Genomic DNA, 15,138 nt, shown 5'->3' with positions numbered 1-15,138 from the left:
GTCCTGTTGCCTTAAGAGGCCCTGACACAGCGCTGCAAAAACCAGGTCTATGTGCAGCATAACACAACCCACTCCTAATTATTTCTGCCTAAAGTAGCTGCTGCTGTTGGATTTCTTGTCTTTCATGCTTAAAACAGCAGTGACGCAGTAGTGAGTCAGGCCTTTGCCTGACTTGCCGGGGCTAGGTGCTATATAAAAACATTTAATTTTTTTTCTAAAAGCTGGTATGTGTGTAAACCTTATAGGTCTAAGGTACGCCAATGGTGTACAAAGAACACATCTTCAACCTCCTACGTTTACATACTGCCTTTTGTTTGCAGTATCAGCTAATGTCTGTGTACTCCAACTTCTGTTTTGTAATTTTTTTGGCACCCACTGCACACCTTCAGGCTTGCTCTGTCTTATGTATAAAGCCAATCTCATAGCTCATTTTTTCAGTGTTATTAAAATGTTAATCAACACTCAGTATAAAGCAGCATATTAAAACATCAAGTAGAAACATTTTGTGATGGTTTTTATTCATAACTAAAAAAAAATTGAATTTTCTAAAAACTGCTAATCTTATTCCTTAAACTGTTGCATGTGGAACTATAAAAATATTTTTAGTTAACTCATTGCTCCAATCTAGTGCTAAAGAAAGTCTGAGAAACTTATTTGAAGCAATAATTTAATTGTCATGTAACAATACTGAACATAGAGAAGATACAAGGTTCTTGTCCTTATTTATTTGATTTCCATTTTTTCTCAGTTTCATTCAGATATTGCTATACATGCCATTAAGCTGGACTCCTACTTAGCAGTTCTTTGCATTCTGGCTCATCACTGTTCTATCTTAATCTTCAGTCATTAAATAATAACTGAGTGTGTTAATTCTCCTCAATCTTTGAAGTTTTTGTTTGTTTTTCCATCACTCTGTTTTCCATCTGCTAGTTTGCTTCCTTTGCTTTGTTCATACACTTCTAATTAGAAGTACTTGTTATTTTGATCTGAGTCACAGCCCTTGTAAATTTTCTTTGCTATTCAGATCCATTCAGAGTTCACCTCTAAAGGATTCCTGGTCTGTCAGTTCACAATCTTATCTTCTGTCAAGAGCCATTCTCAAAATGTTTTCTTCCCTGACACCCCACCCCCACTTCCCTTCCTTTCTGGTTACATCAGGCACAGGTTATTTATTTGTCTTTACTTACGAGACCTTTAGTGGCTTACATCTACCTTGACAAAAAGTATTTTTATGTCTATGCCTAAAAACTTTTAATGCTGAGATGTCTCATTTCATAGAATCTCTTTGATAGAAAGCCAAATGCTTATTCATATGATCTACATCTGGTCAAACCATACCAGTATTCTTTAGCCAGTAGTTTTAGATTTTAAAGCAAATATTCTGGCTATTTTAGCATATTTAATACACAATCACAATTCCTATGGAAATGTCTACAAACCTACTCCATTAGTTTTCTTCAAATCCTTCCTTCAACTATGTACAAAGAGACCAGGTTGTAACTATTACCACAGAAATCAGAACCTGTTTTCTTTCATATTCTTACATATTTGTGTCTGTACATAACAGCTTTAAAATGACAAGCTTGCTTTTAGGGATGGGAGAAGGGATCTCCATGTTCTGTGGTGTTAGAGCATCTCGCACAATAGGAGTTCTGCTCCACTACTACATCATTTAAATGTTAGGCCAGCAGAGAGATATCTATGTAATTTTATGTTGGCAGATGGATTTATAGCCCACTGATGATTACATTGCATGTCCCATCTGTACATGATCTGCAGGAAACATGAACCCAGCTAGATTTACTCTGTGGCAGTTTTAGCTTACTGTTCTGAAACTTTTGTCATCCATTCTTTCTTCTGTTGGTCAAAACCAGCAATCACCATATAACTGGGTTATATGGAGATTTCACTTCTTCCCACTCCTTTTCCTCACAAATAGAAGAAACTGTAAAATCTTTGTTTTATAAGTGTCCTGTTGGAGTGCTTCTTTAAAATCCCAAATTATCCCCTGCCTAAAAAAAGAAAAAAGAAAAGGTATGATGGACACGTGTGATCCCAAATCCGGCAACACTGGAGACTTTTTAGGAAGATGCTGAATAGATCAAGTTTGCATGCTTCCTTTCTCTTCTGCATAGACCAGGGAAGCTGGCCTTGGGAAATTTTTTAACATTTGATTGATTTGCCAGCGACCTGATCCAGAATCGGAAAGAAAGATGCAAAAAAACTTAGTCTGGATTTTGACTTGAATTTTCAGGTAAAATACCCTAACTGTGTTGGGCATGCAAGGTTAGAGCTTGAAGGCTAGGTCTGACTACCTGAGGTCACAAAGAGAGATTTCTGGCCTAAAGTGCCTCCCTAGGCACTCCCTAGTGAGGGAATGGACCACATACTCAGCTCTCAATATGCTTTATTTATTTTATCTGCTGTCTGCCTTCTGTGACTTGTTTCATTTCCATTCCTCCAGTGAGAAGCTGCTTTGGTATAGCTCATTCCATAACTTCAGTGGGGGAAGTTGCAAGAATAAAGAAGTGTATGTATTAAAAATGAAGAGAAATAACAAAATGCAGAGTTTGTCATAACTTCCAGTAAGCTACTTCAGTTTTGTTGCCCCTACCTGTTATTTCCCCTTGGTGTTCACCCAGGCAAGATGTTTTCAGGGATAAAAGAGAGAAAGTAAGATTACTCGGAGTCAGGGGAAATTAATGTGTTATTTGCAACAGAGGTGAAGTTCAGTGCATTGTATAGAAGGTAGCTTTAATTAAAACCTCTGTTTCAGATATAAAATAAGTAGGTTGAACTCCAGGTGAAAGAAAGGCGGGGGGAATAAAAGTTGCATTGTCTTTCATTTTTCTGTTTTAGAGGCTGCCTAGGAGCTGAGGGCACTCCCTGTGCCAGGCTGTGTCACAGGCTCTTCAGGCAGCTGAGGGGAACACACTGGCTCCAGCCTCCTGGATCGGCTGCCTTTTCAATAGTCTGGGTTTCTGCAGCCTTCCCGGTCTCCTTTATGATGCAAGACTCTCTTAATTCTACATAGTACTGGTGACCCCATCCCCTCTCTAATGTGACCCACTGGCCTGACACCTTTTAATAAAACTTAGGAAAAGTATTTAAGAGTAGTTAAAGGGTTTCTCCTGATATTTTGTGCCTTCTTGGACTACTCTTTTCAGTGTGTTTTCATCACTGTCTCTAGCTGCACACCTTGCTTCTGTGTTTTCCTGTACAGCTAATTCTTATCCTAGAGCTTCAGACATTCTTAACATAGGAACCAAAAATTTCAAAGAACTTACTGTATAGTATTTCTTTACAATATATTTTTTTTGTCAGAGAAATAGATATGTTTCTCATTCCACCCATTTGCTGACCAGGTAGTATGCACAGAGAAAGCTAAGTGTTAAAAGGATTAAATATTTTACTTCTCCCAAGATTCCCAGGATATATTTCTTTTATTTGTTGCAGTCTGTTCCCTGAATGAAAGTATAGAGGAAATATCTCTATTGCTACCTTGAGCATTTGCTATGCAGAAATGCCAACATTTGGACTGGAATCTCATTCATTGTAATGCAATTTCACAACAGTCATCTAAATCGTTCTAGATTTTACATGAGATTAGAACCCAGCCTGGAAGGTTGGTTAAAGTAAGATGGATAAGGAATTGTTCTGAAAAGTATTTAAGGCTTCCTCATCTGGTTTGACTCTACAGCCACCAATGTGTTTTACAGATGTGAGAAATTCCAGATTCTAGTAGCTGTACTGACAATGGTGCTCTTACTGCCTTGAGTGGTCCTTCCTTTCAGCAGCAGTATGAATTGCAAAGTCTGGCTCCGATCCCCAAGAGAACCTACCTGTTTTGGAGGAGATCTTTAATTCAGTGAACCTGTCTTTAAGAAGCAAAACTTTCTCAACACCACAGAGAAGGAATTATTTATCACTTATGCCAGAAGTGCTCTAGTAAAGTAAAGAGAGTGATGTGGTGTTAAATGTGTGACTTTCATTTTTAAAATAAATAACTAGCTCTTACAAAAAGGTTTTCATTCTGTATCTTAGACAAGAAAAATCCAAAAGAAACTTAATTTCTTTTATTTGCATTAGAAATATGAATTTGTTTGCTTTTTACTCTAGAAAATGAACTTTTGAGTGATCTCCCAAATTCTCAACAGGAACTTTCTTAGCTCTTACTCAGTTCATGTTGGGTGATGTTGTGGTCTCACCACTGCTATATTTGAGGTTTTCAGTTTATTCCAAAGGGGGACTTCTTGTTAATCTTCACAGGGTGCAAACTTATTTAAAGTTTGCTCGAGGAAGAGATTCAAGGCCTTCACTGAAGGTTTTGAAAACTGACTTAGAGTTTACAGAAAGGGCCTTATCAAGACAACTCTTTTCAATGAACAGAACAAAAAGCTATAGCCTGCAAAACCCACAAGTCAAGACTGGTTTTGTCAATTGAACACCTACTTCACCACAGGCAGCTGACTCGGGACCTAACCTGAGATGTGTGACTTTGCTTGTTCTTTTACTCCCTGAGAGCATTTGTTCACTGACTGCCATGCAGATAATGCATTGCATTTCACAGCACAGCAAGTTTAATCAGGACATGTCATCATTAATTTGTACCGATATGCACTGATGGACAGGGTTTTCCAGGAGCATGACTAGCTGTTTATCAAACAATCATCAGTTCTGGAGAAGAAATGGTGCAATCCCCCTGTTGTTTTACAGCATCTGCTTTATCATCTGCTCACAGGAGTATCTTTTTTCCACTCCTTCTCTGGGTTTCCCTTTGTAGCTGTCACTTGTAGACAGCTTCATTTATTTCTGCTGCTTTCTAATTCCTTTAGGAGAGATGTCTAAAAGATGTGCTTGATTTATTGAAACATGTTGTGTAACTGAAATGGTTAATGATGGCAAGACAAGACTAAATACCACAATCTGCATTTGATTTCTGAGGCTTTCCTGTTATTTACAAAGTGTCTCTTTGAGTACCATAAATAATTTACAGTTCAAAGTGAATAATTCTAAGTGCTAAAAAGCCAAATTCACATTTATTTCATTTGCTAATGTTTTTACAATATAACACAAAGCATAAAACCCCCTCTCACTGCTCTATAGTTTAACAAAAGAGATGTTAGATTAGCACAGAAACTCCAAAGGACTCTTATAACAGTAGGTTAAGGAGAGGTATCAGTTCTTCAGTCTCCTAGTCCCTACTATGGTAAAATTCTAACTCCAAATGCAGAGAATTTTACCTGATAAAAGACACCAGGGTTAAGCTTTTAGCATGCAATTCTTATCTCACAAGTGCCGTTGTTTTATTACTTTAAAGAATTTAACAGTGGGAATGACTCTGAAAGTTAATCCTAGAGAATTACTTAATTTTATTTGGATATATTGTGACTTGTCTGCAATAGGCAGAAGTAGTGCACATAACAAAATTAAATCATAATCACAAATACTAGAAGAAAAAAAAATACACAGAAATCAAAATGTTTGTCACTGATATGCAGTTGTGCACATCAATTTTAAACAATTATTTCTATTCTTGTTACTGTCATATAGTCTAAGCCAAGTTAAAGGAATTTGTAGAAGCATTGACTAGTTGAACACTTCCAGTATTTTATCCAAAACATATAAATCCTTATTTTATAATGCCTAGTTCTTTTTTAAGCTAAACATTCAAAATGCTACCGGCAAGACAAAAAAAAAAAAAAAGAAAAAAGCAGCTATTAATGATGGGGCAAAAAAGCAAAAACTTAAACAGAAAAAGAAAAGCTTACTCTTTTAGAAATTGAACTTGCTATCTGTATAATGATTATCACATCGCAAGATAACTGACCTCATTAAAAGATTTGCTGAAGGAGATCAGATCCTATCCCTCATTTTCTGGAAAAAGAAAAATATAGGTTCTGTCTGACATTTGCAGACCAAACAGATCACTCTAAGGATATCTCCTTTAAGGTGAAATAAGAAGTGAGCTGTATCTGAAAACTTTAGCCAATATTTGAAATCTTATATAATTTTGTTATTATAGTATCAAATATTGGCCAACAAATTCAAGTATCTACAGAATTCTTGTAAAGAAAGGGAAGATGTTAAGCATCTGACTGTATTCAGTTTATTACAACAAAATAGTCTTACTACTACTAGCACTTATGAAAAACTTGGCCCATCAGACATATGTATTATTTGTCATTATTTATGCACCAGCTTTTCCTTCTGAATGATCGATGTTTCCTTTGCCCACCAAAGCTGCTATAAAGGATTGCTACACTCACAGTTAAAATTAGTCTCTAATGCTTAACATTACCTAACGACTTCACATAGTAGTGTAAACAGTGAAGAGAAAAACAACCAATGCCCAGAAGGAATTTTAGGGAAACGGATACCAACTCATCAGATCGACATTTCGGCACTGGGGACAGGTTCATAGTTGAGGTAAATAGGAGTAGTTGTCTCGGAGTCAGTGGAGTTGATTTATTACCAGCTGAAAGACCAGCGCTAGACCAACAATGTCCCAGCCCTGTGAAAGGACGTGTGCTATTCCCGGTGAATACCAATGGGGTGGGCCTTTTCAATGGGCCTGAGTGGATGTTTTGTACATCTATGTGATTTGGCAAGAGGTTCATTTTCTGAAGCCTGAAACGAGTTGCAAATTTGGAGGAAGAATTCAACCAGACCAAGGGAGGGGGAAGGAGAAAAGAAAAAGAGGCCAAGGTTTTTGGTAAATGAAACTGTAGGGACAGGATGTCTGTGCTACCCTTCTAACAAGTGAGATGGAGCTAAGGGCACTTCCACTGCAAGTACTAGCCTAAAAATATGTCTGCATTAAGACACTTGTGTCCTCACTCTCCAGTTTTTAAGAGGTCTCTCTGTTGTGGTACCTGATATACTTTGAACATACTTTGGAGCAAGCCCGGGGTGTATTTTTGGGGAAGGAATGAGTAGAAAGACTGTTTCATGAGGAATAACTGCCTCAGGACAAGGACTTGGATTTCTCTCTGAATTGATGGGTTTCACTGAATTTGAATTTGTCAGCTGAAGAAATTAGGGATTTTGTGGCAAGCTAAGAAGGTGCTTTGTACCAAACCTCCAACTTTAACTCTCAGAACCCTCCATTTCCTCCAGAACTGTCAAGGAAGAGTGCAGAGACATGCAGGAGAGGAGCAAACTGGCTGTGATGCATTGGACACTTAGGCTGCAAGTGCTCATCCTCAGTTAAAGTACTCTGGTGCATGGGATGAGGTTCTTAAGGAGTATATTTCAAGTAGCTGTTGATACATAGTTTTCTTACATGTATTGATGCCATTGTCCCTCCTGATACCTTAGTTTACCTTAGGAACCAGAGTGTGTGAAGTGGGCAAGTATTGCTTCTGGAACAATTACTTCAGCTTTTTAATGAGTTGTTTGTAAGCATTTCACAAGAGACTAGCTGATTATTGAATCTTGTTCCAGCTGACACCATTAAGCAAAAGAATAATCTTTTATGAAATATAAAGATATAGCTATATATATAAGCATATTTATGAACTAGAGATTGCTATCAATGTATAAATGTAACAGCTAATTAAGAGGTGCAATTTCAATGAGTAGAACTATGGGTCTGGTCTTTAAATCCAAATTTTCCTCATTTAAATTAATCATTATTGTATTCATATTGCCTTAATAACTAAGGATGTAAAGCAAAAGAGAGAGATGGACAGTGTAAAATGCCAGAAATCCTTGAGCTGTATATTGAAACTGAAAAGTAGCTACAACTGCAGGCAGCTTTAATGATAATGTTAATTGTCTCCCCTCCCCCATCCCTCCAGCCTCCCCATCTCTGCTAGCATTCAAATCCACTATTTCTTCTGGATTTCATTTGGCAGTCACATCCCACTCAATGTGAAGGCGTGTAAAAGAGAAAAATCAGTCTGCTAGCATACTATATTGGACCCAATTTCTTACTCATCTCATGGCACCAAGACTTCTTTTATCTGCAGGAATGCCAACAGATAGAGCAAATGACAGATGAAGCAGTCACTTGCAACAGTTTGGCTACAGAATTAAGGATACTTTTTTTCCCCATTGTGAAATGCCCTTTGGTACTGGCAAAAAACCTCCAACAAACCAACACAAAAACAACAACAAAAAAAAGCTTGAAAAATTTGCGACATTTTCAAAGGCATCCAAATTAATTAGCATCCAGATCTCACATTCCTTTGTACCATTGCATGAGAACTCCACGTTTATTTTTCATAGATACACGAATTGTTGAAAGTCACCAGTTACTGTCTTGTTAAGGAGAGAAGTGTCCTTACTTTCTGAAAGGCTAGGGTTGCTCCTGTTAAGTTTTCTAGTTCACCAACATGTAGAATGCCATGGGAATTCTACTGCAACATAGGGAAGACAAATTTTTTTAAAGCTAATAGCACTGTATTTCGAACTTGTCCTGTCTTAAATCCTATCAATTTTATTCAAAAGGTTTTCCACTTAACTTTTTTAGGATTTTTGATCTTCTCAAAAAGAAATTTCTTATTGGTAAATTTTTATGGAAACTTCCATTTTCATTTTTATTGTATTTCATTTAATTTTATTACTAGTTAGTAATTAGTTCTTGTGAATTCTTTTGAAATATTCTTGTACAAAACCACAAATTAGAATCACAATATAATTTAGATTTATACCTCTCAAGATCATCAGGTCTTAGCTTCTTGCTTAAACCAGTCTTGCAGGCCTAATGCCCCTCAGGTTAGACAAAGACCTTGTTCGGTTGAGTTTTGAATATGTCCAAGGGTAGAGGTTCTGGTTTGTCTCTACTACAGCGTCCAACCACATTCCTGCTGAAGATCTCTTCCTTGCTCTAACAGTAAATTCCCATCCTGCAGTCTATTGCCTGTTCTCTTCTCCCCTGCTTAAACTGATCAATCTGCAGTGACCCAGATCTGCCCTTCCTTAAAACAGGTGTCACATCTCCCTGTCTCCACTGCTCAGAGAGCTCCCACACGTGCTAGTCGATTCAGTGACTGAAGAAGTGTGTCTCAGTGAGACTTGCTGGCTCACTCAGCTGCCTCTGAAGATCAGTCTGGTTCAATGGATCTGCCTGTTAAATTTGCTTTAAGTCTTCCATGCTTCTTAGTAACACAAGTAATACGTGTCCCAGTGTTGTTCCCCAATATTAGAGGCTGTCCTGAAAGAAGCCTTTACAAGTTACAGCAAAGCAAAGGAGACATCATGTTCCTCATCTTTTTCTTGTCTTCTGTCATTAAGTTCCCTGGCCTATTCAACAATGGGTCTCCACTTAGTTTTCTCAGATAACAATAAGTTCTTAACTGCTTCTGTTGTACCTCCTGACAGCTGAGTTTTGGTTTTACTAATTTTACAACGTTGTTCCAATTTCTGTGCAATTCCTTTTAGCATTTGAGATCACGCAGAAGTTTCCTTTCTAAACTTACATACAGACTTCTGCAGGCTTCCTGTGCTTGACCTTTGGGCACATTGGAATGGACAATTCTTTTTCTTCTTCTGTTGCTGAAGGTCAACCAGCTCACCTGGCCTCCTTCAAGTCAGTTGCTCATGTGACTCTGCCTAGAAGTTTTACTTGACTATTTGACTTCCTCAAGTCTCTCAGGATTTTAAACTCTATCTCCTTCTCAGTTCTGCCAACGTTATCCTTAACTATTGCATTCCCAACCAGTTTTTATTTCTGAGTAGTAGCTATGCCAAGAAGGAATTACCCCTCCCTGTATCTTCATTGCTTGCACAAAAATTTTTCCCCAATGTACTCCAGGGATTTTGTGTGTTTGTGCTCTGAGATTTCCCTACTCCACCAGATATCAGTATGATTCAAGTTTTCCTTAACAAACAGGGTCTGCAGCTACAAGCCTTCTTCCAGGTTTTTCAAGAAGGCTTTGTCCATTTCATATCAAACAGTACGTCATCCATCCACTGCAGCCCTCCCGCCATGGTGTCACTTTCTGTCATGTCAAAGTGGGCTTGTGAATGTAGTCAGAAATTATGACCATATCCATAACTTTTTTTTGTCACTGAAATGTAGAGCACAAATTCTTGTGCTGTTTGTTTGTTTACATTTTGTCATTTTCTCAGAAAAATTACTTACTCAGATTGGGGACTTGCTTTAAACCATCTGTGCATTCCCACATTTAAAACCTTGCTGTCTGAAATGCAGGCTAGGGCACAGTTTTTCTGTGGTCTGCATGCCCTGAGTTTGTAGTATAATGTAGTCTAAATGTTCTGAGTGTTGATAACTCTCCAGTGAATCTTTAGTTCTCTGCCAAAAGGACCTACACATAACTAATGCGAGACCAGGAAAGAATACAATAATGTCTTATCTTGGAGGATGCACTAGGTGCCCCAGCAAGCACAGGGACAATGACAATACAGAAACCAAGATATGGCATTGCAGCTGGGCTCTTGTTCCAGCTTAGCCTGATGCCTTAAGTTTTAGCTTTTATCTTTTTCAGATTCTATTCTGCTTCAGTGTGTAACTCTGAGCTTCATATTAAGAGTTAGCAAGCTCTCTTCTCAGGGTAGATAGACAAAACAATCCTTTTTGAGCTTGTCCAAGGACAACTGTTACAAGCTCCAGGCCCAAAAAGTATAAACAGCAGTGAATTGAAGAGGGAAATAGACAGAGGATGGAACTTCATAAGCTAGAGCTATAATTGCACATTTAACTCCAACATGCAAATGGAACAAAACTTATAAAAGTGTAAGACCTTGTGACGGGTTGTCCATTTTTGTGACCATTTTGAGTTCACCTTGGGTGTAGCCCCAGCCAGGCTCTTTTACTCCCCAAGGTGTATCTGTTGAGGCCTTTGAAGAAATACCCACTTTATTCTCTTAGCTCTGTCTAGCCTCTGTTCTTGGTCAGCCTTCTCAAGGCGTCAAGCCTGTACTATCTGAGGTTCCTGTCAACAAACTGTGCTATGCAAGTAAAGCTTTTGTGTTTTATGTATGTATGTGTAGCCATGTAAGTATGACTGTACTGTGTCTTGAAAAATAATACCCTCTCTTACATCATGAAAGCATAAGCTGTTAAGACATTGTTTTGATTTACTGAAATTTATTCTTTATCTCCACAATGAAAGAAAAATAATTACTTTAGCTTTTGTTTCACAAAGCAAGAGAAAATGTTTGTTCTGTCTTGAAGGAACAAAAAGACTTTCGTACAGCCATGTACATGAGAATAACTGAACTTTGAAGAAACTAGCAAACGGTGGTTTAGTAATTGTGTGTTTGTTTTCCTCTTACCTGTTCTGTTGCTCAAAGATTTCACCTAGAATTTGCTAAACATCTTAAAAAATACCTGGGTGATTTGGTGTAAGAAAAAGGCAAAGTAACTCAGTTACATTGCATAGATCAGCAGTGGTTTAAGAGCAAAAGCTGACTGCAAGTCTTTATGACTGCAAGATTCACTTGTGAGCCTCTAAATATACAGAACTTTTATATGTCGTGTATATAATATACGGTATTTCCATATATTGGAACTCAGGATTCTTGGACTCATAAAAGCAAAGTCCTTATATGACAGTGTCCTTGTCACTTGCCTGCACTGAAGTTGAAAATTCTGGTTCTTTTTGAGCCAACTCAGATCTTTGGGAATTGTCTTTTCTCTTAAATACTTCAAATAAAATGCTAAATATATCCTCAGCTTGCTAAAATTAGAGCAATCTGGTTGCTAGCAAAGGAGACAGTAGCTTGGTAGATGATTTAAACAGATGACATGTATGTGAATGATTTCTTTAAAGACAATGGATATATCCCCATTGTGAGAGGAGATTATGTCTTTAGGGTTTTTTCTCTGTAATGGGGTTATTTTTTTAAAAAAAATTTCATGACCCAAATTTTTATTAGTGATCAGAAGGTACTCAGTTACTACAGACAAAATAGCAATTTCTTTCTTCCCCTTCTATGTAGGAAATAGATCAATTAGCTATTTTTATTTGCGTGCTCCTATGTATGAGAAAGTAGTTACCATCTCTGCAGAAGTTAGGTCCACTCAAGACAGCAAGTCTCATGAATTTCATTATCATCAAATAGGGTCTTCTTAACAATGCCTTGAAACAGTTTTCAATGTCTAGGATTTATGTATTTGTGAAATGTTTCTCAATTTTATTTATAGTTTTACAGATTTAAAAGGCACCTGAGGGCTTTGTTTGGAAAGAAATTTCCTTGCATTTCAAACAAGACTTAAAAAACCAATTTTTTTTTTATCCTTCTCGCTTTCATTTGCATGGGATAGTTACTGAGGATGAACAGAAGCATACATTATCCAGTTGAGCAAAGGAGCTATTTTTCATTCAAGCAGATCAAATGGGGTTCATAGACACAGATAGAAAGGTGGTTTCTGTTCATCTAACATCAGTCAAATGAAACTGGGACCCTGGATGTTTATATATTGATGAACAACTGCAGAAGTCTGTATGTAAGTTTAGAAATAGACTAATGTTTTTACCTCAATGCTTTGACCTACGTCTTCTATTTACTACCTTTTTTATGATAGTGGTGAGTTATTCCAGCCCGTTTCTGATTTTGAATTGGAATGCGTGTTGATTCAATCAGAAATTTAGGCAAATTTTGGAGTATATAACAAAGAGATGGTTTAGTTTTCTGAAACCTGAAGAAAAAAATGATGAGAAAACTAGAAGGGAAGCTCCACAGAAGGTGTACAAGAGACATCAGGGGAAATTTATGACTTGTTTGAAAGTTCGCATCATTAAAAAATTAAACAAGTGATTTACCAGAGCAATAAGGCAAAAATCTGAGGGAAAATTGAGGCTTAGATTTTGTAAGGATAGCAACAGACTACTCAACTATTCTTGGTCTCGTTTCTATAGCTGCTTGTCTGGCATACTGTCTGGAACCCTTTAATTCAGAAACATCTGGCAATAAAACTTAGAGATTACCTTTCGTGTTTTCATCACTTTCAGTCTCTAAGTCTTTGAGCGCTCTGCTTCCTTGTCTTTCGAAAAATAAATATAAGGCTTTTTGAATATTTTTCATAAGTTCATGGAATTGGATTTCACTTTTGTGTAACAATACAGATATTTAATCACTGCAAATGAGTTCCAGGTGCTGGAATCTTCACTCCTCAGGCTAAGAATATCTTTCTTGAATAAATGCATCTCAGTAATTTTGTTCCTATATAAAAATGTTCATTTCATCTCTCACCCCCAACTGATTGGTGGTAGCACTTAACTATTTCCATTTTTTTCATCAAAGATGCCTCTCTTCTTCATACAAAGCTGTATTGGTTGATTACAGGACCAGAAAAATAAGTTATGTTTTGTTTATTCAATTTTGCTCATTAACATATGGAGTCTTACAGCTTAAAAGGAGATGCAGTGATTTAAGAATATAAATCTAGAAAAAAATGGAAAGTGAATAAATATATATTTTTTAATGAAAAAAAATCTTCCTGGAGATTTCTGGGTAGTATTTGACCCAATAGATGTATCTCTTAAAATGCAACATTCCTATAAAATAAAAGTATTGTAATTTTGGAAGCAGTTAGGGGTATCTATTTTCTCTATTTTTTTAATTTGAACATTACACCACTGAATAAAAACATTCATCCTTAGAATTATCTGCTACTTATTCTATCCATTTTGTTCCAGGATCGGCTGCAGATTACTCCTCAAGCAAATTTTCAATAAATATATTGATTGGTTAGTTTATTATATGACCCAGTATTGTTTCTGCCTTGAATTTTGACAGTTTTCTTTGGTCACTGGGTGAGAGCTGAGCCTTGTTTTTCCCTCAAGCTGCTGTCTACTGTTCTCTGCATGCTACACAAACACACATCCTAAAAAGGAGCAGTGCTTCAAGAGAACTGATGGACCTCTGGCATAGAATAGATCATGCAATTTGATTCTCTTCAGGATAAGTGGGTTTTAGTTTTTTTAATTTTTATTTCTTTTCTTGAAACGAGTTGCATTTTGACAAGCATCTAAAGTCATAACAAATTAGACAAGCTGCAACCCATCATTCTCCCTACTCCCTCAGTCAATGTGGAAGGAAAACATTACATGACCCTTTTGTACAAGCAGATTTCTCTCTGATGTACTTGGCCCACTACTCAAGGCAGGGAGATGTGAAGTGAGAGTCATTCATTTTCTTTATTACATTTGTTCCTTTCTCAGCTTTTTGTTAACAGGAGTTACAAATCGAATGCTGCTGAGGGAGGGGATCACTATTTCCCTGAATAACCTAAAAAGGCAGCGAGGATTTCCTTCTCTGGAATAAATAGTCAGTGGTCTTGTCCTTCCTTGCATTTGTTATTAGCCAGTGAGAATCCGGGAAGGATAGGAAAAGCACCTGTGAAAACAAATAACTTGGGGTTTGCCCTGAGCTTCTGTCAGCTCAGGAGCAAAACCAGGAGTACTTCAGCAGCAAGCACAAGGGAAGCATTACTCTGTTTACTGTTTGTTCCTTGAGATACACGCATACTCATGATCTTAGTTTGGGAGGGGGGTGTGTGTGGCATGTGTGAGGGTTTTTTTTGCTGGGGGAACAATCATAAAGGCAGCTTTTCCCTCTGTGAATAATTAGTAGTTTGACTGGTCACACCCTGGGCTCAGGGAGAGGACAGGCTCCAGTGCTGGTGGGAGCAGCAGTGTGGCTGTGATAAGACACAGATACGCTCAGCCAGGTAGTGTTTACTAACCTATTTTCTGGCATTCCAGCAGAATGGGCTTATCTGTTCAAATTACATTACGTTATGAGCAGCAAATAAATTTGCATTAGATTTCTCTGTTGCTTGGTTGGGTTTTTAATACATCAGTGCTTCAGATATTTTGTTACTCAATCTAATCTAACATCTATTATTGAATTTTCGGTTTCCTAATCTGACCTCCATTCTTTCTCAAACTTTTCCTTCAACACATTTAACACACAATAAAAACACATTTTCACTCATCTCTGTCTTAATTTAGAACACAGTGTACTTTTGATCTTGATTTGTTCCTTTCCTAGACATAGAGAAATAAGAACTTTAAAAAAAAAGAAGACAGAGAACATTTTGTGTCCTGTTTTTTCTTTCTGGTTGGTTTTGGTTTTTTCTTTGCTTGGTTTGTTTTTGAGTTTTGGGTGGTTTTTTTTAGTTTTTTGTTGAGATTTTTTTGTTGTTGTTTTGTTCTTGGTTTT

The sequence above is a fragment of the Passer domesticus genome, chromosome 1, assembly GCF_036417665.1.
Source record: "Passer domesticus isolate bPasDom1 chromosome 1, bPasDom1.hap1, whole genome shotgun sequence".
Taxonomy (NCBI): domain Eukaryota; kingdom Metazoa; phylum Chordata; class Aves; order Passeriformes; family Passeridae; genus Passer; species Passer domesticus.
Note: the sequence above shows the minus strand (reverse complement) of the source record.